This window comes from Dama dama, chromosome 7 (genome assembly GCF_033118175.1).
Source record: "Dama dama isolate Ldn47 chromosome 7, ASM3311817v1, whole genome shotgun sequence".
Taxonomy (NCBI): domain Eukaryota; kingdom Metazoa; phylum Chordata; class Mammalia; order Artiodactyla; family Cervidae; genus Dama; species Dama dama.
In genome coordinates, this window is record NC_083687.1 from 48,138,278 (window position 1) to 48,163,380 (window position 25,103).

Sequence of the window (25,103 nt, forward strand, 5' to 3'; positions counted from 1 at the left end):
AGAAGTAGAGCTAGTATCGGTATGTATGAATATGTGTGTGTGTGCGCGTGTGTCTGCACGCATTAGTCTTAAAATAAATACCACGGATATACCCGAACAGTACTTACTGCCTAGGTGTTTCAGCTGCCTAGTTACTGCCGGAGACAACGATCTAGCTGCAATGAGAGCAACCTGGGCCAGACCTCTTGGATGCGCCGCAGGTGCTGCGGCGTTGAGTGCACAGGGGTGCTCGGAGCAGGTGGGCTGTGTTGAAGCGCCACCTACTGAAAGGCGTGCTCCCCAGTCCTGCACGCCCGGAGCTGGCGTTTACTGCAGCTTTGGCAAAACTGGTTCAGGGGAAAAAATGACAGCACAAATGAAATCCTATTTTTGGCAAGCAGGACTCTATAAGTGTGTCAGCCTCAAACTTTACTGATTATACCAGTTTGTCTATGTAAAGGCATTTGTGATCTCCCTTTTCTAAAGACGAATAAAAAGCAGAAAGAAGAATATAAACTGGCATGCTCTTAAACTGGGTCGTTCCTGGGTATATGGAAAAAACGGGGGAAATGGGGAAGGACAGGGTGGTTCTCAATGCATGCTACACGTTGCCAGGTTACATTCAGAGTGAAATAGATGTGAGTAAAGATCATAAGACCTCTCACACACATAGCTGTCACACGTTACATCATCCTGATGTAGATGATTAAATTTACACTTAAATAGACTTAAAAGCGTGCTCACTCTTATCTTGTCCAACCAACTCTACTCCCGTATTTACATCAATTGGAAAAAAACCAGTGCTCGGGAGGAACTGAATATATCATCTTACTTTATAAATGAAAATAAGAATGTTGTTCAGCCAGAGTGCAAACAGGACAGCTGATTTGTGACTGATCAGTAATGGATCTTCAGGTTGGTGAAAAAAACAATATTATGTTGCATCTTGTGGATACTGATGACGTAATGTTTTCTTTCTACAACTATTCCTTACAAATATAATGAAGCATTTTCTTCTACAAGGTAGACTTGACCTTGATAGGGAAAGCCATTCAGCTTAAGAGCAGATGGGTTTCTGTTTGTGTAATTTAGGGGAAGGTAGTGTTTTGTCTTCTGACCTGGATTTTTAACATTATGTGAATAGCAAATCCATTCTTCATAGAGGTTTAGACTATTGTTTATATACTATCACAGCTTGATGCTGACAGTGCTAATTTTCTGAATGAAAATCATCTCTTTGACATATGTTTTAAAGTAACTGAAGCAGAAGCTCTCAGGTATGATATATTCCTAAAGGTCTCTGTGATAAAGTAATATTTGCAAGATATATGTAGGAGCTGTGCAGAAGTCTGTGTAGGTAGGAAAGTCACTTACATACTTAACTAGTGTAGTAACACACTTTCAAGTTCCCTTCAAGACCCTTTAAGATTGTATTGACTTTTAGACTAATTAATTTCCAAAGTTACACCCTTTGTACTACTTACTCTTTCTTCCATAAACGACCACTGCCTTTACATTATAGAGACTAATTTCCAAAGTCAAAATTAAATATAAAGCCACAAAAGAGTAAATTTAAGTTTAGAAAATTGCTTAATCCTCTCTTCAAGTATAGGTGGAACATTGTGCATTGCGTTTTCAATGTAAAAAAAACCTTGTAGTTTAAAGATTTAAAATACTTATATGTAATATTTTAGGAATTGTTCTAATTTATTTTTAGGCCATTGTCCTTAATAAGAATTGAACATTGTGTCCTTAGGAAGAATAACCCTAGCAAGAACTGGGGCTCACTTTTGTGGCCTCCACTAGTTCACTTTGACAAAAACTGGGAGCCCTTTTTCCTATTATCCACAGAATGAGGCATAATATAACTAATAATATAATCTCTACTGTTTCTCCCAGTAAAGCTATGAAAATAATGTCCTTATTTTTAACGAGTCATGTCAAAACCAAAATTTCAATACTTTGCTAAAAATGCAAATTTAATTTTAAGCTTAATTAATCCAAAGTGACATCTAAAGTTATGTGTTAACATCTATCCAAACATGCTTCTCTCAGAAGGTTGGTCTCAAAAACAATCCTTTTACAAGTTTTGTGGAAATAACTGACTTTAGCACTGCTGCCAGATTTAGAATTCCGTGTTATCAAAAAGCAAATGTAAAAATATGCTTCATTAAAAGAAAGTTTGCATTTTGCAACAGAATTCTATTTTAAAGGTTTCCAAATGGCTACGAGAAAAGAAAAGGAAAAGAAGGGCGTTCACACCTGCAGCTCTGAAAGGCAAACCCTCTCACTTTATAGATGGGAAAGAATAAATCCCACATGAGAAGAAAGCTTCTCTCCTTTAATGGAAGCATATGGTGTTTGAATCTGCCCTTGCAAAAGAACATAGTGATGAAAATAGGCAGGTTTCATAACAACTAACACCTATAATAACAAAGTCCAGAAGCACAAACAGAATCATGAACATATTGATAAAATGGATTAGCCTTTGCTTTCTTCTGTGTCTCCTACACCATATCATTTATTCAGTAGTCCAGCCCCCAGGCAGAATCCTGAATAAATAAGCGAGGACCTCACCCCACGCTCCAGCGTGAACACGTGCTCCCTCGGGCCAGTGGAGAGCACACTGCCCCGCTTGCTCTGAGGGGATTGTGAGCATCCCGGGTAATCCGAGCTTTTGGGCCGAGCACCATGCACGTGCAATTCTGGCATAACACAAGTGCTTAAATCTATTCCATCCAGTTGATAAGCAGGGGTACATTTAGGTGGTTCTTTTCATTATAAGACTATTATTTGAAATAATTGTGCTTTCTCAGCAAGTTGGCTTAATTTGTGTACTTTGCTAAAAGATCAGTATATAATCAGTATCTTTAAGGAATGGTTCTAATTTAATGTATTCTGGATTTCATTTAAAGAAATCTGGAAGGACTTTCAAAGCAATGAGGCTTTTTCAGAGCAGATGAAACGTGTATCTTAAATGGTATTTGGCAGCTCACATCCTCCTAACAACACTGTCACCAACTTGTTTGTAAACTAAGGTTCCCATTAACTGGGCAGAAGGGCCCAGTGTTCTTTCAAGAGGGTCCTGTATTAAGCTCAGTCAGTTGGTAGGCCAGAAGTCCATATAATACAGTGAGGCCCAAAGGTTAAGCATTTAAGTGGAAGACTCAGGGAAGACGCACAGAGCACCGATCCAACCTAATTATGTATATGTTTTCAATATTCAATATAAATCAAGGTTCCTGGATATTGTTAAAAGAAATTACTACTGGGAGGGCCTATTACTGTTGTGAATAGAATACCATTTTCCTAATCAGGAAAATATAAATCTCTCTGTTGAGCATCTTTGTGTGCCAGATTTGTATTAAGCCCTTTCATACGTTATTAAATGATGAGGAAACTGGTGCTTAGAGAAATTAAGTGTACTTAAAAATAAATAGCTACAAAATAACAGCGCTCTGAGTTAAATCCAGGTCTTTCTGATTCAAAATTCTGTGTTCCATCTATAACTGTGTTACATGGTCTTTAAGCATGGTACATAGATTGCATTATTTTGTACCCTATTGGTTGAAGATTCTTGATGTACATAATTTGATTGTTACATTTTTAAATCATGAAAATTTTCACCTTAGAGTAAAATCATAAATACTTCTTTTTCAAGAGCAAATAGCTTATTCTTTCTATATATCTCAGTTTACTATGTTTGTTTTTTACAGATAAGACTTGAGTTAAAAAATCTTACCGCTTATCCTGAATACTGGCAAGAAATTATTTTTTATAAAAGAACAAAATATATAACTAATTGAAAATGAAACTTTTCTGTACTTAAAAACTAAGCAAGAGAGCTCTATAACCATTTAAAGACTGTTACTCAAAATACAGTATATATAAAAAAAGAAAAACACACTAAAAAGTTGGTAATTAACCAAAATAAAAACCAATGTGACATTCATTTGCACTTATTCATATTACTTTTCTGAACTTCAAAGCAGCAACATCTAAATGTTTGTCCAGAGTTCCCAATTTTAGTTTTAATTGTGGTTATTTAGCTTGTAAAGCACAATTCTGGCTTAATTTTCAAGCTCTAGGCCTTATTAGTGAACAAGTTTCTATATTTAGAGCCTCATATTAATACTTGATTCCTCACATACCTAATTTTTAGAGCCAAACCCCTGGTTTAGGTTCTTAAATGCATATTTCAAGCAGCCAACTATTTCTTGTTGTAATTGGATTAAGTTGTCAATGGTAGATCATAAATTAGATAAGATATGCCAAAAATGTTTATATAAAAGTTTAAGACCATAAGTTAGCAGAATTTCATTTAACTTATTACCGTAATCCTACAAAAACCCTGAAGTCATCATTAGTAATTGGTTAGGTTTATAAATTAGGTTACTAAATTAGCTGATCAAAAACGATGCCAGGGATTCTTTTTCTTCAATTAAGAAACCTTGTATTTATAATAATCTTACTAGATTTGCAGCATAAAATTTTGGCAACCACCCAAGCTATCTGATATCTAGGTATCTTACTTACAAGATGGCAGAGCAGAAGGTAAGCTTAGGAAACTGCAAGCTGATCTTATTATTTTATAAATGAATTCATGACTTGCTCAAGTTCACACAGAAAACCTGATTTCTAGTCTCATAGGCCTGATGCTACCCTTGTTGCATTCAAGTTAAAGGTGGAGAAAAATATCATTTGTGGTGAAACTCTCTAATAGAAGAGGGGACTCATTAGAAAAGACCTTGGTGCTGGGAAAGATTGAAGACAGGAGGGGAAGGGGATGAAGGAGGAGGAGAAGGAGAGGATGAGATGGCTGGATGGCATCACCGACTCAATGGACATGAGTTTGAGCAAGCTCTGGGAGTTGGTGATGGACAGGGAAGCCTGGCATGCTGCAGTCCATGGGGGTGCAAAGAGTCAGATACGACTGAGTGACTGAACTGAACTGAACTTGCTAATAGAACTACATGTTGCTGAAAAGGTCCCTGAATTCCCAAATGCAACAGATGGGGTGGGAGTCCTTCACCTAGAGCATGTGCATGCTCCCACACAGGGGGAGTCAGGGAAAGGTCTCTATGGGGATTTATCACTAACACTTTATCAGAGAGAAAGCTGAGATGACTATTAAATTCAACAAGTTCTCCACTCAAAGTTAATTTTTGCTGTAAGCATGGGAGATTGGAAATTTATTCACACACAAGGTACGTTCCCAAGGAAACTGTTTCTGCTGCCTCTGGCCTTCTGGAATATAGGATGCTCCCATCTATCAAGCATTGGCTAAACACTCTTCTAATTGTCACTTGCGAGCCTGCCCCCAACTAACAGCATTTTGAGGGCATGCCGTGTCTCTATCTCCCCCTTCCCCGGTCACAGGCCCTGTCTGCCTGGATCACCCATGCCTTCCAAGTCCAGTCCCCATTTGAAATACACACTCTTGATTCTCCTCCGTCATGTGTGTGTTCTTTTGCTCCCCAACTCATGTGCCCCAAATAGGATTAACCACAGTCCAACCTGTTCAGTGTGATTTTCCAGTACTTTCATAAACTTTTTAATATGGAGTCTGGCACCTATTAGACAGCATTATAGTATAGAATTTAGAACACAGTAGCCTGAAATAGTTACTAGATTTTTTTTTTTTTTTTTGTAACTCCTGACTTAATTATCTTGCAGTATCTCACGTAGAATGTAATGGGTATTTAGTAAAACAGAACAAAATACGAATCAAATTGGGCACTTCCTTTTATTAATGCTTTTATTCTCCCAAGAACTTGGGATAAAAATGAACTTTCTATATTCTGTAGCAAATAAGAAGGAAAATATTGATAAATAAAAATATTTTTAAAAGAAATCTTGCTTTCATCTATTACTTTTTATCATTGTTCTTTACTAAAATTTTTTTTAATGTTAAAGAATTATCAGTTACTAGTGGCTCTTTGCTGTTATAGAGGTCATATTCAGAAGGTAAAAAATAGAATCAAAAAGATACTCGATGATCATTTACTTTAATGAAAATATTTGGATTAATTTGAGAGTAGCAACATTTTTTGTCAATTGGTATGCAAATAAGATCTAAATGCTTTAGACAATGAAATTACAGGCACCCCTATTTTCAAAAAACATGCATTCCTTAAGGTTGCCTAAGGCATGTTTATTTAACTAACATCTACATTGTGTGTGATATATGCTAGTGATCTTTCAGAGCATTTTGTCTGTCTGCTTCAGCTGAGGAAACTGAGGTACACAGGAATCAAGTAAGGTCAAGTAAGGGGCAGAACTGGGCTTACAACCCAGCAGTCTGCCTGCAGAGTTAAACCATCACATCAGGTAGCGACTTGATAATGACTAAATAACTCCACATGTCCATTGGCTTAACCAGGAAATTAGAGAGAAGTATTGGGTTGGCCAAAAAATTCATTCAAGTATTTCCATAAGATGTTACAGAACAACTCAAACTTTGGGGCTAACCCAATATGTCCTAATAAAGAAAATTTCTCAGTCTGAGTTTAAAACTTTGATTGAGGAAATAATTAAGATGCATTCTTGGTGGCAAATACCGTTTTTGAGGAGTGCTGATCCAGAGCAACAATTTGCTTTCCCATAAAATATTGCCTCTGTTCATAGTTAGAATGGAGCTTAAAATCTGCTGGGTACCTCACCTTAGCAAAACCACAGGTCACTTAGTCAACATGCCCAGCCAAAACTCATCAGTATCCCCCATCAGCCCCAGATTCAGGGACCAGCACCCCCCAGGCCCTCAAGCATGAACTGCAGAAACCTGCTTTTGTCTTCTCACCCACCTTCTCACCCGGCCCCTGTGATCAGGCACCCAGCCCTGTGCCTCTGGCTGCCTGATCATCCTGCATCTCCATTCTCCTCTCCAGCGCCATGGGGGCAACCTTATTCCAGCTCCCAGGGCCACTCCCAGGCAACTCTCAGGGTCTCTTACTCTGGGCCGGTGAACATGAAAACACAGATCACAGGAGGTTACAATAGCATTGATGGCAGAGACAGTATCTTAGTGATTCTTTGTGCCAACAAGGTACCCAGCCTGGTGCCGAGGGTTGCTTTCACTGAATCATTCCTTCATTCAACAAATGTTTTTTTGTGTTATAAACATGGCATTGGACTAAGAGTCTTAGAGAAAACAAATATAATGCTTATGGCTATTTTAGTAAATTCTAGTTAAGGTGCTGTTAAGTGCTTAGCAGTTTTGGAAAACCCAATATAAACAAAACAGAATCTAAACCCTTAAGGATTTTACAACGAGAGGAGAGGAGACGCTAGTAACAGTGAAGTGTATTGAGCAGTTGCTGTGTGGCTTGTATTGATTGAATTGATTAAATGTTTTTAAACATTAATTCATATATGCCCTCAAAACACTCAGTACTCTGCCCAATTTACAGGTGAGAAAACTGAGGTACAATCAAAATTACATGGGTCTGTTAAAATACAAACAGAATATGATCAGCATTACAATAGAGTTTGGTACAGTAGCAAGGGGAGCTAATCTATAAAGTCTGAGGACTCTAACTTAAACCAAGCTGGTTGATTGATTTCTTTGTTCTGCCTAGGTGACCATGGTCACTGAATGATGATGAAGGAAATACTTTTTTCTTCTTGCCCGATACTAAAGTCTTCATATGATGAACCAATCACATTTTGGTAGACATTACCATTTTGTTTTATATAGACATTTCCCATTTTGTTAAAAACATCAAATCTCCCTTTGAAAATGACATTTAGGACAATAGATTTCTGCATGGATAAAATTCCTGAAGTTATTTAGGTGCTGTCTTTATGTAATAGACTTGTAAAATCCTTCTCAAGTGTTCTTTTTTGGAGTATCTCAAATAATCATCTGATTCATGCCAGCAGAACAGACATTCAGTAGTAAATAAAATCAAATGCAATCGCATGCCTGGGCATAATTTTATTGACAGGGAGGTGCAGGCTTAACCAGAGAGCTGAGGACAGCATTTTGGCCCTGGAGTCGATCAGATGCTCTTTTTATGATATTCTGCAGGCTTTGGAGGAGGCGGTGGTAGAAAGACAACAAGATATGAATTTAACCCCTGTATTCAAACCCATCAAAAGAGAAAAAATAAAAAAAACCAGCAGAGAGATAAACCATGTAATAAGGATAGACACAGTAGGGGGGAATGCAACCTAATGTCTGCAGGGTGCTCTCAAGGCGATGGTAAAGAAAATCGTGGAAGTTTAGGGATTGTGGATCTAAAGTTGATTTATTAAAGAGTCAGAAGATTTTTTGCACGATATACTAGCTGTAAATGCATAAAAAAACCTGCAGGACTTCTCTGGAAATGTTTCTGTATTGATTTCATCGTCGCTTGAGTCAGATATGGATGTTTTCCTTTTATGCAAAATGCTGATATGTACCGATTTGTGACTGGGTTCGCGCCTTCAGGAATTCTCTGTAGGGCATGAAAGTAACCATATTGTAACAGCTTGAAATTGGAAAGAACCTCATTTCCCATGTATTTTCACTTACTCAGCAATAAACACCAAAGGCCAATGACAAAACTTCTCCTCCTCGTCTCATCCCCAAAGACAGAAAACAGCATACATTCCTTCTTTTGGCATGTCATATCCATTCCCAGGACCTTTTCTTCTTAACCTCATTCATTCGTTCTTCTCTCTCCTGGATTCTTTCTAAAAATAACTACTCTCTAGAGCCCTTTGTTTATTTAACACGAAACACCATCTTCCAGGGAGGACAATTATCAGGCGATGATTCTGACATGTTTCTGGTGATATTGGTTCAAAATGTCCCAAATGCAGTGCTCAGCAGAGGGTTAAATAAAACAGCAAGTTAAAATGTACCTTTGGATGAATTTATAATGCACTTGCAGATCCTTCATTTGAAGATAGGCTTCTGCATTTTTCACCGATTTGTGCATGTTTAATTTCCAGGATCCATGTGGTCAGCATTTGTCTACATCTTTATGAGGATGTCCTTGTGGCACCTGTAAACGTTTAGCCAGTAAGACAATGCTGTTCTGATCATAAGTCCAAATTTGTGAAGCCCAATGGACCTTGTCCTAGTTTTTGAAAGTGAATCGGTTGTGCTTTTGAGAAAGAGATTTTCAGTGGCTGGTTGGTGCCCAAGTGCCGTTTGTGACTATTTAACTTACCAACTGTAGGGGCTTCCCAGGTGGCACAGTGGTAAAGAACCCGCTTACCAAATTAGGAGACTAAGGAGCCTCGGGTTCCATCTCTGGTTCAGAAAGATCCCCTGGAGAAGGAAATGGCAACCCACTCCAGTATTCTTGCCTGGAGAAACCAATGGACAGAGGAGCCTGGTGGCTACAATCCCTGGAGTCACAAAGAGTCAGACATGACTGAGTGAGCACACAGCTTGTCAACTGTACAGTGGAATGTGGCTGAGCCCCAGTTTATTGGCTGCTGGTGAGTTAGTTGAGTTTACTTGTGCTATGGACATGGGCTCATAACTCAGAGGTAGTTAATACCTCTGAGATATTAGAGCACAAAAATTAGAAAAAAACAAGAGAAAACAATACAGTAAGTGAACAGCCTATAGGTTTCTAAGTAATAAATATATATATTATTATTACTTAGAAATTATATATATATGTACACACACATATATATATATATTACTGTTTGTTAAATATTACAAGAGATTAGCTTCATCTACCACCACAGCAAAAGAGAACATGATGGCCAAAAAAAAAAACCATACAACTGTAGAATATGACTGTGACCTTCTGGGCGTCTCCGATCTCTTCACATAACTGCTTCTGGCTCCAAGCTCAGAGCTCCCTGCAGCGACAGGGTGCTCAGGGTTTGTTGGATTCTGTCTGCACGGGACGCTGAGACAAGGAGGCAAAATGGAGGTGGCACCTGCTTCCACAGGTTGTGATAAAGAGGTGTGGAGTGTGACAGGCAGAAATTCCTAAATGGCTCCTGAGGTGTCGTCCCCCTGCCCTTGAGTGCGGGCGGAGTCAAGGACTATACCAGGATAGTTGCTCCCGTGATCGCACTGTGTTATGTAAGACTCCATCTTAGCTGTTTAGACAGAGACACTCTTGCCAGCTTCCATGAAGTAAGCCTTCAAGTTACGAGCAGGCCACACAGCTAGGAGCTGAGACAGGCCCTCAGCTGATAGCCCCCAGGAAACGGCAACCTCGTTCCTGCCTCAAAGAGCTGAATTCTGCCAACAACCAGTGAGTGTGGAGGAGAGACTCTCCAGTTCCGGATAAGACCACAGCCCAGAAATCGACACCTTGTCTTCAGCCTGGTGAGACCTATGCAGAGGTCTACCCACCTAACCTCTAGCTGGACTCCTGACCCGTGGAACCTATGAGATAATAAATTTGTCTAAAGAGTCTGAGTTGTGGTAATTGCAATATTATCACAATAATTAATATTATTAATTAGCAATTAATTAGTAGCAGTATTAAACTACTAATATTAAGGAGAGAATGCATCAGCTATATTGATGATTGGCCTAGATGGGGGTCAGATTAAGTCATGTAAGTATTCACTCTTATGGGCCTACATTTAAACAGCACATGTGTATTAAATGAAGAGAATGAGCCATTATCCATTATTCTAAACACAAAAGCAATAGTATGCCAGCTTATACTTTTTTATTTATTCAGCATAAAACAACATAAAATTATATCTTCTATGATATACATACACACATTTGCTGTTGTCTTAGCTATTATAAGTTATGGGAAATAATGTTTTTGTTTTATTTCATTACCCATCTGTCCATCCTAAATCGCTTCAGTAGTGTCTGACTCTTTGCGATGCTATGGATTGTAGCCCACCAGGTTCCTCCGTCCATGGGAGTCTCCAGGCAAGAATATTAGAGCGGGTTGCCATTTCCTTCCTCAGGGGATCTTCCCAGCCCAGGGATCAAACCCATGTCTCTTAGGTCTCTGGCACTGGAAGGCAAGTTCTTTACCACTAACAGCATCTGGGAAGCTCATTTTATAATAAAGAAAGTTTAATATAAAATGCAGTTTTTATTTTTAACATAATGGAAATCATTGCTGGGCTATAATACTAGATTTTGTTGACATTTTCATGGTCCTGTGTGTTGGGTGTGTGTTTTACCATTTTATAGATGAATAAATTAAACCAAAGATTAAATGAACTAGTGACTGGCCATGTTAGACTATGAACTCAGCTTTTCTGATCCCTGAGTTCAAGATTATTTTGATCATAGCACACCTACAAAAAGGAAAACAAAAGAACACAAAAATAAGTGCAATAGAAAAAGCTGAAGATGCTTTCCACAGTAGCTAAGATAACAACAAAAGAATTCTCTGGTTAGAAGCGAAGATGTTTGTGAATGAGGTAACTAATCTGGTTTCCTCCATAACACTGGAGCCTCAGGTGCTTGGGATTGACTTTCAGAGCAGAGTCCCCTGGCTCCAAAGCCTGGTCATTCTCCAGAATAGATGTTTTTGACCTGTTTTGATACTGTTTTGATTTGATTTGCAGGCCTTGCTTCTTTGGGGTTTTTAGCCTTCTGCTCATCTTTGAATCTTTGAGTGGGTATTTTAGACTGCTCCTGGTATTTCTGAGTCTGTCTTTACATGCCTTACATGTGTCCGTGGCTTTTTTTGTTTTTTGGGGGGGCCCATACTGTGTGTCCTGGATCCTCCTGGAGGATGCCAAGTTCCTCTTGGGGTTTGCAATAGTCCTGTCTTGACCAGGTCCAATTGTTCCCACTGAGAATTGATGTTTTGAACATGTTAAACTGCTGATCTATGTTCAGTATTTGTCTATTACACAGTATATAAAATAAATGACTTTGTATGTAGAATTGCTTGCTTGTGAAATATTTACTTCCAGTTTTATTGAGACACAATTGATATACAGCACTGTATAAGCTTAAATTTATAGCATAATGATTTGCTATATCATTATGACATTATGAAATGATTATCACAATGTTTAGCAAACATCTATCATCTCATATAGACACAAAATTAAAGAAAGAGAAAAAAAGTTTTTTCTTGTGATGAGAACTCTGGATTTACTCTCTTAACTTTTGTATACAGCATTCAGCAGTGTTAACTATGTTTTGCTAATTAATTTTGTTAACCCTTGCTAAAAATTTTTTTATAAATTATGTATTTATTATGATTCCATTTGTTAAAAATAATTGAAGTAGCCTTATTATCAATCAGGTAAGAGGTATTTGTTATGCAGATGTTTAGCCATTATATTTTCCATATTATGAAGGAAAATATAGATCAGAAAAAAAAGCAACACTTTTGTATTTTTCCATAAGAGAAGTGGATACCACTACAGGATATAGTGTATGCTAAAATATTTTCTTTCATAATTAATTCAAATAACTGGAAAAATGGATTATTCATTTGAAGCATCTGTTTGAAAAAAATAAAATGAAAATTAAAAAGATTGGAAACCTTTAAAAATTTTGGTTACTAGTCACTTAAATTTATTTTAGATGCAATGATCTAACAAACAGAAGCTAAAATAAAACATAATTATATAGGTTTTAACATATCAAGAAAATGCATTTCAAAGTACTATGCATAGAGTAGTAACAACTTAAAAATTCTGAAGAATAAAAATGAGTTACTTTCCTATTTTTCTGTATGTCTAAATTATTTCACAAAGAAAATGTGTATTCCAGTCACAGGTAATTGAAAAAATAGTATTCTAACATTTATAAGTTGTTGGAGGTAAATATAAAGTAAGAGATCTTGTTAGTGTGGGATGTGTTCTCCACAAATAGTGCCTGGATTCTAAGTCAGTGGGTTTCTGACTTCTATATTTATTTTTCTGCCTATGCCTTCAACCATATTCCTTTATAATCTATCTTTATTTTATTTTTTATTTGAGGTATAGTTCATTTACACTGTTTAGATATAATTCAAGTGTACAATACAGAGACTCAGTGTTTTTATAGATTATGCTCTAGTCTTTAGTTTCAAAGATATCTTGTGTCTTTTCCAAGTTCTGGCTTTGCCTCTTTAGTATTTTTATAAGTTTTTATCTCTTCCCTGGTTTTTATATTGAAATATTAATGCCCTCTTTCTTAGTAAACCCACATTTCTCAGTCTTTGTCTTTAACAGCTTAGCACCATTCTCCACTGCTAACCAGCTTCTTGTTGAAACACTCTGCCTACTGGTGCCCATGCCAACATACCCTCCTGGCTTTCTCTGGCCACTTTCTGGTCCCTGTCAGTTCAGTTCAGTATCAGTCGCTTAGTTGTGTCCGACTCTTTGTGACCCCACGAACTACCTCAGGCCAGGCCTCCCTGTCCATCACCAACTCCTGGAGCTTACTCAAACTCATGTCCATTGAGTCAGTGACGCCATCCAACAATCTCAGCCTCTGTCGTCCCTTTCTCCTCCCACCTTCAATCTTTCCCAGCATCAGGGTCTTTTCAAATGAGTCAGTTCTTTGCATCAGGTGGCCAAAGTATTGGAGTTTCAGCTTCAGCATCAGTCCTTCCAATGAACACCCAGGACTGATCTCCTTTAGATGGACTGGCTGGATCTCCTTGTAGTCCAAGGAACTCTCAAGAGTCTTCTCCAACACCACAGTTCAAAAGCATCAGTTCTTCAGTGCTCAGCTTTCGTTATAGTCCAACTCTCACCTCCATACATGAATACTGGAAAAACCATAGCTTTGACAGATGGACCTTTGTTGGCAAAGTAATGTCTCTACTTTTAATATGCTGCCTAAGTTGGTCATAATTTTTCTTCCAAGAAGCAAGTGTCTTTTAATTTCATGGCTGCAGTCACTATCTGCAGTGATTTTGGAGCCCCAAAAAATAAAGTCTGTCACTGTTTCTCCATCTATTAGCCATGAAGTGATGGGACCAGATGCCATGATCTTAGTTTTCTGAATGTTGGATTTTAAGCCAACTTTTTCACTCTCCTCTTTTCTCTTTCAAGAGGCTCTTTAGTTCTTCTTCACTTTCTGCCATAAGGGTGGTATCATCTGCGTATCTGAGGTTATTGATATTTCCCCCAGCAATCTTGATTCCAGCTTGTGCTTCCTCCAGTCCAGGGTTTCCCATGATGTATTCTGTATATAAGTTAAATAAGCAGGGTGACAATATACAGCCTTGACATACTCCTTTTCCTATTTGGAACCAGTCTGTTGTTCCATCTCCAGTTCTAACTGTTGCTTCCTGACCTGCATACAGATTTCTCAAGAGGCAGGTCAGGTGGTCTGGTATTCCCATCTCTTTAAGAATTTTCCAGAGTTTGTTGTGGTCCACACAGTCAAAGGCTTTGGCATAGTCAATAAAGCAGAAGTAGATATTTTTCTGGAACTCTCTTGCTTTTTTGATGATCCAGTGGATATTGGCAATTTGATCTCTGGTTCCTCTGCCTTTTCTAAAACCAGCTTGAATGTCTGGAAGTTCACGGGTTCAGTTATTTTGTCAGTTATTTCTCTTATTTTCTTTTTATTTATTAAATGTATGTTTTCCTTCAGACTCTCGCCTAAGCTGTTTACTTAATAAATATCCTATAATATCCTCCTGACCATTCTCAAGACTTTAATACCTAAATGTTGCCAAAACCCAAGTTTTTATCATTTTGGGAAACCCATGGCTTTTCTCATTAGCTCCAGACACACATAGATGGATCCCTCAAGACCAGGGTGTCAAAAACAGAACTCTTCATCTTTTCTTCTAGTCCTGATCATCTTCTCGTGTTCTGTACGCAGAAAACAGAACTATCTTCTACCCTGTTGATTGCTCTGGATAGAAACTTGGGAGTCCTGTGTAGCTCCCTCCCCTCACGCTTCTCCCATGCTCTATTAATTACCAAAAGACATTAATTCTAGCTTTTAAGTCATCCTGGAATCTGTCCACTTGTAATTCTCTTCATCAGCTCCTTCATGGTTTAACCCAACATCAACTCTTTCCTTACCTAGTACAAAATTGATCCCCCCACACCTACCCTTGATCTCCTCAATCTATAATTTAGACTACAGCAATAGTTATCTTTGTAAACACATACTGTATGGAAATAGATTTCTATCATCCCGAAACAAATTCTCACTAAAACCTACAAGGCTCTTTATGTAGCCCCTGTGTAGTTTTTCCTGTTTCATTAACGTATCTCCTCTTCTGTTCATGTAATTCAGTTGCATCGGACTTTTTGCCTCAGGGTCTTTGTATCATACTTCCCCTTATACTCCTCTTGTTTTGTTTCCTAGTTTAATGTTTATTCTTATTTTAGTTCTCAGTTTTTTATGTCACCTATCCTAGAATCTCTACATTGATCCATACTTACCCTCAGACTAGGTCAGCTTGCCTTTGCTTTCTTTTAAACTTCAGTAGCATGTGTTAGATCCTCAGTATCTGTCATCTCCTCTTGCCTAGAGATTTAAGGAGAGCAAGAGTCTTTCTCGGTGTTAGTTTGCAGAACTGACAACAAGAGTTCAGCTATTACAGTAGTGCAGTTGCATTGCAGACACCCAACACGTGTGAAAGTCGCTCAGTCGTGTCCGACTCTTTGCAACCCCATGGACTATACACTCCATGGAATTCTCCAGGTCAGAATACTAGAGAGGGTAGCCATTCCCTTCTCCAGGGGATCTTCCCAACCCAGGGATTGAACCCAGGTCTTCCACATTGCTGGTGGATTCTTTAGCACCTGAACCACTAGGGAAGCCCTACCCCATACTTATGTGTCAGTTAAGTCATGAATGGGGCTGCATAGGTTCCTGTGTATCAGCTCTCTCTCTGCATATGTCCAACTATTTGTAACCCTGAGTCTTGCTCACTTACAAAAGAATATAGGGAATAGACAGAAAAATAATGTTCTGTTCTTCTTTGTCCTGACATGCCCTGGACCATGCTTTTTTTTTTTTTTTTTTATAAGCTGATGAGCCATACTCATTTTGTGTGAGGAACAGAGTTGTTATTCTCACCGTCCCAAGAAGATTTTGCTTTCTCTGTCTTCAAGAAGAGAATAGGCATGGGTGTGTGTAACTGCTGGCTCTGGTCCTAATCAGAAGCTTGAAGAACCAAAAACCCATGACATATTGCTTGCCTTCTGTCTGAGAATTTTCTCATTGACATAAATCAGTGGTCAGCTGAAGAGCTTCAGACTGTGCGGAGTGAGGCTGGGAACAGAAGAGGGAATGTTCATGCTTCATCCAAAGGAGATTTCTCAATTGTTTGACAGTTATTAAGCAATAAGAAAAGATGCAGTCAATTTGGATTTATTTTCTTTTTCCACTTGTGACCCAAAGTCTTTGGCAGTCTGCCACGCTAGTCGAGAGTGGTAGAAGAAACATTGTTATAGCTTCTTCTTTAAAGTTTCAGAGTCTAACGATAACGAGCATACACATAAGACACAAAGATAACATAAAATAAGGCATGTTGTTAATATTTAGGTATATCTCTCAGTTCAGTTCAATTCAGTTCAGTCGCTCAGTCATGTCCGACTCTTTGCGACCCCATGAATCGCAGCACGCCAGGCCTCCCCGTCCATCACCAACTCCCAGAGTTTACTCAAACTCATGTCCATTGAGTTGGTGATGCCATCCAGCCATCTCATCCTCTGTCGTCCCCTTCTCCTCCTGCCCCCAATCCCTCCCAGCATCAGGGTCTTTTCCAATGAGTCAACTCTTCACATGTGGTGGCCAAAGTACTGGGGTTTCAGCTTCAGCATCAGTCCTTCCAATGAACACCCAGGACTGATCTCCTTTAGGATGGACTGGTTGGATCTCCTTGCAGTCCAAGGGACTCTCAAGAGTCTTCTCCAACACCACAGTTCAAAAGCATCTTATCTGTACTTATATGTTAATGTAAAGCCACAAGAGAGAATACTGAGCTGACTATGAAACAAAGCTCCAAAGATTATTGTTAAATGTTTAACATAATATGAAATATATTTTTGTAGTTCTAATTTTTCCGGATTTCTTATTTACCCAATTGTAGCCTCAAACATCACAGCATTTTGAAGATATAGTTCACCCCCAGAGAGAATCAAGATCATCTGGCTTATGCTCTAGGCCTGTTCTGTCAAATTGTTTATACAACTTTCTTCTGAGAGCGGAAACTCTGAATGATCTACAGAGTTACTCCTGGTGGAATATATATATGTGTGTGTGTATGTGTATATATATATATATATATATATATATATATGTTTGTGTGTGTGTGTGTGTGTGTGTGTGTATACACACACACCACATAAACAAATTAAGGGAGAAGGACTGTGGAGAACTAACTGTGAGGTCTCAGAGATTTCTTCAGACTAACGAGTTAGTCTACCATGGTTTCATGGATGCTGGCATGAGACCTGAGATTTCTGAGTCAGAAACAAAGGCCGTTATGACTCATGGCTCAGCAGGCAACCTGGGTATCCTATCTGTGCCAGTGTCCCTTGCCTCGCAGATAACACAGAAGGGCCCCGGTGGGCCTTGATAACTTAGGGGTTTGTGGCATAGCTGAGGAACCCCAGACTTGGGCAATTTGAAAGTTGTGTGACGGGCTGCAAGCACATCTACCCTGCCTGTCAGAGCCTAATTTCCAAGGCTCGCAAGTGTAGCCCCTCCACTTATAAGCCACACAGAAAAGTGAGACAGCCTTAGATAACTGTCAAATAAAGGGAAGAGACTTAGAGTGGGTTTTTTCCTCCTTTTCTTCTGTCTTGGCTTCAACCTATCAAGGAAGGCGAACACTTCAAATAAAATGAGATGTTTGTGTTGCAGTTATCGTCAATGATCAGGTATTTAGGTGTGTCTGTTTTTTTTTTTTTTTTTTTTCCTGGCTTCCCTTTAACAGTTCCCAGAGTGTTTGCATAGGCTACAGTGAGGACTCATAGCTGCTTATGACCTATGTGAATGCTCAGGGAGGTATAAAATAAGCGCTGCCATGTCTCATCTCTAAAGAAGAAGGAGAAGGTCACCGACCACTGGCTCATCCCTACCTCACCTCAAGCACACACCCTCAATACTGAATGCCATCCAGCTGTGGTACAGAGATGTCAAATATAGGAAACTACTGTTATTTTATACCTGTGTTATACTGATGAAATTAAGCAATGCTGGGCAGGACCACTTATTTATGAATAGGAAGAAAAACAGCTCTCCCAGAAATTCTCACATTCTTTGTGTGTGTCCGGATGCAACCTGTGAAGAGCGCTTCCTTTACCAATGGGGATCTGATAGCTCATAGCCATGTGGCCTTCTCCTGCGGAGTGTGAAGATTGGTAAATAAAGAACTCTCTGATAGAAAAATGTGCTCATCCCTGTGAGGTCAGTGAATCCTTTGAAGGCACTGTGGTTCTATTCAGTGCCCTGGAAGAGTTCATTAACCCCACGCAAGCAGGCCATTTACTCCTACCTAGAGGATCCTGCTAATTAAATTGCTCTGTTTACCCACCTACGTCCCAATTTTCTATGAATACATGAATGTCTTGAGTCTCATTCTCTGTTCTTTTGTGGAAGGCAGAGATGATTACAGAGTAACACTCTTTAGGAAGTGCTTGTATTTCTGCAGGGGATCAGTCCTGGGTGTTCATTGGAAGGACTGATGTTGAAGCTGAAACGCCAATACTTTGGCCACCTGATGTGAAGAGCTGACTCATTTGAAAAGACCCTGGTGCTGGGAAAGATTGAGGGCAGGAGGAGAAGGGGAGGGCAGGAGGAGAAGGGGACAACAGAAGATAAGATGGTTGGTTGTCATCAGCGACTCAATGGACATGGGTTTGGGTGGACCCCGGGAGTTGGTGATGGACAGGGAGGCCTGGTGTGCTGCGGTTCATGGGGTCGCAAAGAGTCGGACACGACTGAGCAACTGAACCAAACTGAACTGTATTTCTGCTATAGATCCTGGACTTTGCTGAACTTTTTTTCAAAAGCAGTTTTTTAAAAGATTTATTTTTTCTTCTGGACCATTTTTCAAGTCTTTTTTGAATTCATTACAATATGGCTTCTGTATTATGTTTTGGATTTTTGCCGTGAGGTATGTGGGATCCTAGCTCCCAGACCAGGGGGCGAACCTGCAATCCCTGCACTGGAAGGCAGAGTGCCAACCACTGGGCCATCCGGAAAGTCCCTCAAAATCAATTTTGAAAAATTTATCATGATAGTGTTATACTTAGCAAAGGCAGCCCAGCTAGAGGACTTTTAATGTTTCATAAACGGCTATAAAAGTGTGATAAATGGCTGTGAGAGTTATCTATGGACAAGTTTTATTATTATTTCATTTCCTTCTTGCAGAAATTCAAAACGGTCATTCCTCCTACCTAAGGCTAATTTCTACATCTGTGCCTCTGACTTCATCCTTAGGAATCTGGCGTTACGAGCAAGCCATCTCTCTCTCATGTATTTGACTGCTTCTTCTCTCTCTCAATACTGGAACTTTCCCATTGGCTTTTTATTTTTTTTACGTTTCTTTTTTTAAAAAATTATTTTATGTATTTTAATTGGTGGCTAATTACTTTACAATATTGTAGTGGCTTTCCATACACACAAATCAGCCACGGGTGTACACATGTCCCCCATCCTGAATCCTCCCCCCACCTCCCTCCCCATCCCATCCCTGAGAGTCATCCCAGTGCACCAGCCCTGAATCCCCTGTCTCATGCATCGAACTTGGACTGGTGATCTAGTTCACATATGGTAATATATATGTTTCAGTGCTATTCTCTCAAATCATCCCACCCTCGCCTTCTCCCACAGGGTCCAAAAGTCTATTCTTTACATCTGTGTCTCTTTTGCTGTCTCACCTATAGGGTCGTTGTTACCATCTTTCTAAATTCCATATATATGCATTAGTATACTGTATTGGTGTTTTTCTTTCTGACTTACTTCACTCTGTATAAGGGGCTCCAGTTTCATCCACCTCACTAGAACTGATTCAAATGCATTCTTTTTAATAGCTGAGTAATATCCCATTGTGAATATGTACCACAGCTTCCTTACCCATTCGTCTGCTGATGGGCATCTAGGTTGCTTCCATGTCCTGGCTATTGTCAACAGTGCTGCGATGAACATTGGGCTGCACGTGTCTCTTTCAGTTCTGGTTTCCTCAGTGTTTGTGCCCAGCAGTGGGATTGCTGGGTCGTATGGCAGTTCTGTTTCTAGTTTTTTAAGGAATCTCCACACTGTTCTCCACTGTAGCTGTACTAGTTTGCATTCCCACCCACAGTGTAAAAGTGTTCCCTTTTCTCTACACCCTCCCCAGCATTTACTGTTCGTAGACTTTTTGATAGCAACCATTCTGACCTGTGTGAGATGGTACCTCACTGTGGCTTTGATTTGCCTTTCTCTGATAATGAATGATGTTGAATATCCCATTGGCTTTTAAATGTGCTCTTGGTTCCTTCATAAGACATCCACAGTAACAAATAATTTCCAGGATCTCATCTCCTTCAAGTAATTTCTCTATTTGTTCCACTTTGTGGCCAAACTTCTTGAAAACATTTTCTTTGTTTATACTTTATACATTGTCTATACTTCCTCACTTTATTCCAGGATAGATTTGTCTATTTTATGGACTATTAAAATAATTTTCATTAAAGTTAATACTGATTCCTGTTCACAGAATGTAAGAGAGATTTCCAATCACATTTGTGCAAGTCCCCTCAACTGCATTCAAAATTTTGACAATTAAAATTTTTTTCTTCCCTATCTATCACCAGGTTTTACTTCCTACTTTTCTGCTTCTCATTTCTGTCGTCTTTTCAGGATCAACCTCACCTACTTTGGACACAGCATATTGATCCTAAGTATTCTCTTATTCTTAGTGTGTATTTTCTTTTTTATTGATTTCAAGAGTAGCTGTGGTTTGAAACAACATATTTATAGATGGCTGACAAATATACAGCTCTAGCCCAGATAGCCTCTGATGTCTGGACTCATATATTTTATTTCAGAGACTCAAAAGCATCTAAAACTAAAATTTTCTAATTAGAATTCTTTTATATCCCCTTGACCCCCTACTCCATGCTCCTCCTCCAAAATATACCATATATTTTATTATCCAAGCCAGAAATTTTGAGTCATCTTTGACACCTTCTTTTTCTAAATTCATCATTTTGTTTATTGTCTTTTACTTTACAAAGGGCTTTGAGCACAATATATCAATTTATTGTCACAATCACCCAGTAAGACAGGTTAATATCACTGTGAACTTGGATTAGGAAACTTAAATGCAAAAAGGCCAGGTCACCTGCCCAATATCACTGTTTGTGAGTGGAATATGGAGCAAGAACATGGACAAACATTTTATTCAAAATTCAGTTTTTTCAAACAGCAATTGGAGAGGATTTTTTTAAAAGAAAAGAAGTTTGAGCATTCTCAAATGTTAAAAGAATAAAAGCTAAATTACTAGTTTAACAAGGAAAGGAAGACATTAAGAATCCAACAGAATCTTATTAATAACTGCATATTTTTGTGACAACTTTAGGATTAAAAGAACAAACAAAAATAAGCTTTGTTTTTATCATAATTGTTATCATCCTATACTAATTATTCTGTTCTCAAGGCATTTTCTTAGAATTGTTAATTAATTTTAATAAGAAGCAGATATTAATTGCCTGGAAAGGACAAACACACATACACAAAAAGCCATGTGAAACTTTCCTAACAGTATGTCTGTTGTTACTAAGGAATGGCTGAAAGTCTAATAGCTATGATAAGACTATATTATTCCTAGAAAACATGTAGAGTCTTAATTAATGAACTTAGCCAAAGTTGAAAATTCCAAGTCAGGTTGATTTAATGTTAAGTCACTCAGTCAGGTCCAACTCTTTGCAACACCACGGGCTGTAGCCCTCCAGGCTCCTCTGTCCATGGGATTCTCCAGGCAAGAATCCTGTGGTGGGTTGCCATTTCCTTCTCCAGGGGATCATCCTGACCCAGGGATCGAACCCAGGTCTCCTGCACTGCAGACAGATTCTTTACCGTCATGTAAGTTTATTAATTGTCAAGTTAGTTTGGAGAAACGTCTGATTCTTAAATTTTGAAAATGATTTGGAAATCTCAGTTTTTCAGTAGCAAACACTGTGCTTATTTTCGTCCCTAGGCAATGGAAAATATTCCTAATAAATAGAACAAAGATAGTAGTAATGTCCCAACTTAGGAAGCTAATTGGCACATTCAGTCAAGAAAGGAGAAAAGAGAGGAAAGATAAAGACAGAGATGTGCACTTCAGAACTTCTACTTTGATAAAATTCATTCCATGACATTAAAACCAATGACAATCCAAGAATTTTCCTTTACTGCTGTTACCACAATGATGATATGTTAGAAACAATCTTTAAAAGTAGATAGGATGAGACTAAAGGAAAAAAAGAAACACTGAAATTTAAATAGTGGGAAACGATATTCTCTTTGCTCTTAATATATTTTAGTTACCTCCTTATCATCTACTTGAATTAATGTGCTTTATCCCAGCCACGTTTCTCACACGCTGGCATTATCAATGAGTTTTCCTGATGAGAAAAAGTGTAATTCTCCCTGAATGAGGGCTTGCAAATCCATTAACTCAACACTAGAGAAATCTTTGAAAAGACCCACTCTTAGGTGATAGGAGGAAAGGAACAACTCCTAACTTGAACATTCTCTTTAAAAAAAATGAGTTTCAAACCTGCCTGCACGCGACACCCAGCTCCCATCCTTCCTCTCCTTAATGCACATGAGAGGGTTTGCTAAAAGGAATCCATCCTAGAAAGCAGACCTATGTCAAAAAAGTGACATTCAATGAAATGAAAATGAAGAATCTGTCTTAAAATGGCAGAAGCAAAGCATCATCAGGGTATGCTGGAAATCAGACAGATATCCTGCTTCTTACAAACTAGAATCTCAAAATCAATGTCCTCTCTTCTTCCTAAGATCTTTTTAAACTGTGGCTTCCTTGACTACAAACCGTCCTCTGTCTAGACATTAGTGATGCCTCTATGGAATTTATTTCCCTTTGGAGACAGGACAGTGCAACCGTTGAGAGCCCACAGTTATAAACAGAACAGGATCAGTATTCTAACACCAGGCAGGTATCCTCAGGCAGTCAGTTCAAACAAATGCCTTAGGCAATTGTTTTATCCTCTCTGATCCCCAGAGGCATATGTGCATCATATAGGAACACTGAGTGTATTAAATCAGATAAAATGTAGAAAACTCTCAAACTTTAGTTGCTAGTTAGTCCTGTTGAATTTTAAAAAATAGTGGCTCTCATGAAGAAGGAGAAGAAGAAAGGTTGTGGATGGCGGGCAGTGGGTTCCTTCATCAGAAACAAGGTCCTGTGAAACACGGTGACCTTGGATAAGGCACCCTGTAAGTCCACCCACGGTGGTAATGGCAGAAGGACTGTGCAATCAACCCATCGGCGATTCCAGTAAGAACAGGCTGTCACTCCCTCCATGATGGAAGTGGTTCAGTGGAATCACTGCCCTCAGTTAGCTGGGTGATCCTCCAGCTGAATGGTGCAAGGCTGAGGACTCCGTGCTGGTCTCTGATCCAGCGGGCTCTTAGCAGGGGTTGCAGCCAGTCCTGCCTCGGTCAGGCTCTTTGTCCTTTCAGGTAAATGGCCGGGTGGGCTGCCTGCATTTCTGCCCACTGGGAGGATTTTCCTCCACCACTGACCTTGAAGAGTGTCCGAGGAAGGGGCTTTAATACTCTCCATGTTTGTGGACTACCTCAAATCTTGCCAGAACGACTGATAACCAAGGTGGGTTTTCTCTTCCTCCATCACTTACTTGGTTGTAGGGAAATCTTGTGAAGCCTTAAGTGCAGGCTGGGAGACAGAAGACAGTCTAGCCGGAATGGGAGACTTGGGCATTTGAGTCACTTCCTCCTGCAGCTCATCTGTGCCTTCGGGCCAGTGGTTCTTAAAGAAGGACCCACAAAATGTGAAAATTCTACCAGAAATTGCTGGAAAGAGAAGAATTGCTGAGAGGAGGCTGGGCATCAAATTATAAGAAATCGCACTGGAGGACTGATTATGAATAAAAATAATCCTTCTTTTCATATTTATTCTTCTTACCTTCTTCCTGGATATCCTTTTTTCTTTGAGATCAAAGGCTGAACTTTGATCTCAAGGTCAACCTACAATGCTGACCAAGCCCATATATCCAGTCCCATCTCTTGGGACAAATAGAGGATTTTTTTTCTACTAAAGAGCACCATGAGAGATGTTTTCCATTTAGAACTGAAAATATCTATTTAACCCCAATTTTTTCTGTCTTCTAAACATGTGCCAAACCACTCTTGTGGTTTAGAAATTGGCTCAATACTTTATTAATATCAGGCTGTGAAAAGGAAGTGTGAATATAATTAGAAACTTTCTTTCAATTTTGTTTGCAATAACTGTGTGCCTTGAATAATTAGTAACTTTTTTTTTACTCCATCCATGCATTTCATGCCTAATGATTCCCAAGTTAGCTCAGGGATATTTGTGTTTTCCATTCCAAGCATGTAAAACACTGTACATATTTAATGTATACAACTCAGTGTGTTTGAGGATAAGTATATACCCTTGAAAGCATCACCACTGTCAAAGTCGTAAATGTATCCATCACATCCCAAACTTCCGTCCTGCCCTCTTTATCATTTTTATTAGCATTATTTGTGTGGTGTGTGTGCAAGTGAGCATGTGCTCAGTCATGTCCGACTCTTTGCAGTCACACAGCCTCTAGCCCACAAGGCTCCTCTGCCCATGGGATTTTCCCAACAAGAATACCAGAGAGTGCTTTGCCATTTCCTTCTCCAGGGGATCTTCCTGACTAAGGGATCGAAACCGCGTCTCCTGTGTCTCCTGCATTGCAAACAGATTCTTTACCACTGAGCTACTGGGGACCTACCCTCTTAACACTCTTTAAGTAAGTAATACAGTGTTGTCAGCCATTGGTAGGATGCTGTGGAGCAGGTCTCCAGAACTTATTTATCTTACGTCTTACATAATTGAAATTTTGTACTCTCTGACCATTACTTCCACATTTCCCCCTCCTATCTGCCCCTAGCAGCTACCATCCTCTGATTCTATGAGTTTGACTAATTTTTATTATTATAGCCTGTAGCATGTGTTTTGTATTAAGAAAGTAAACATCCTCCAATTTTTTAAATTATTTTTTTGCTATTCTGAGTCCTTTGCATTTCCACATAGTTATTA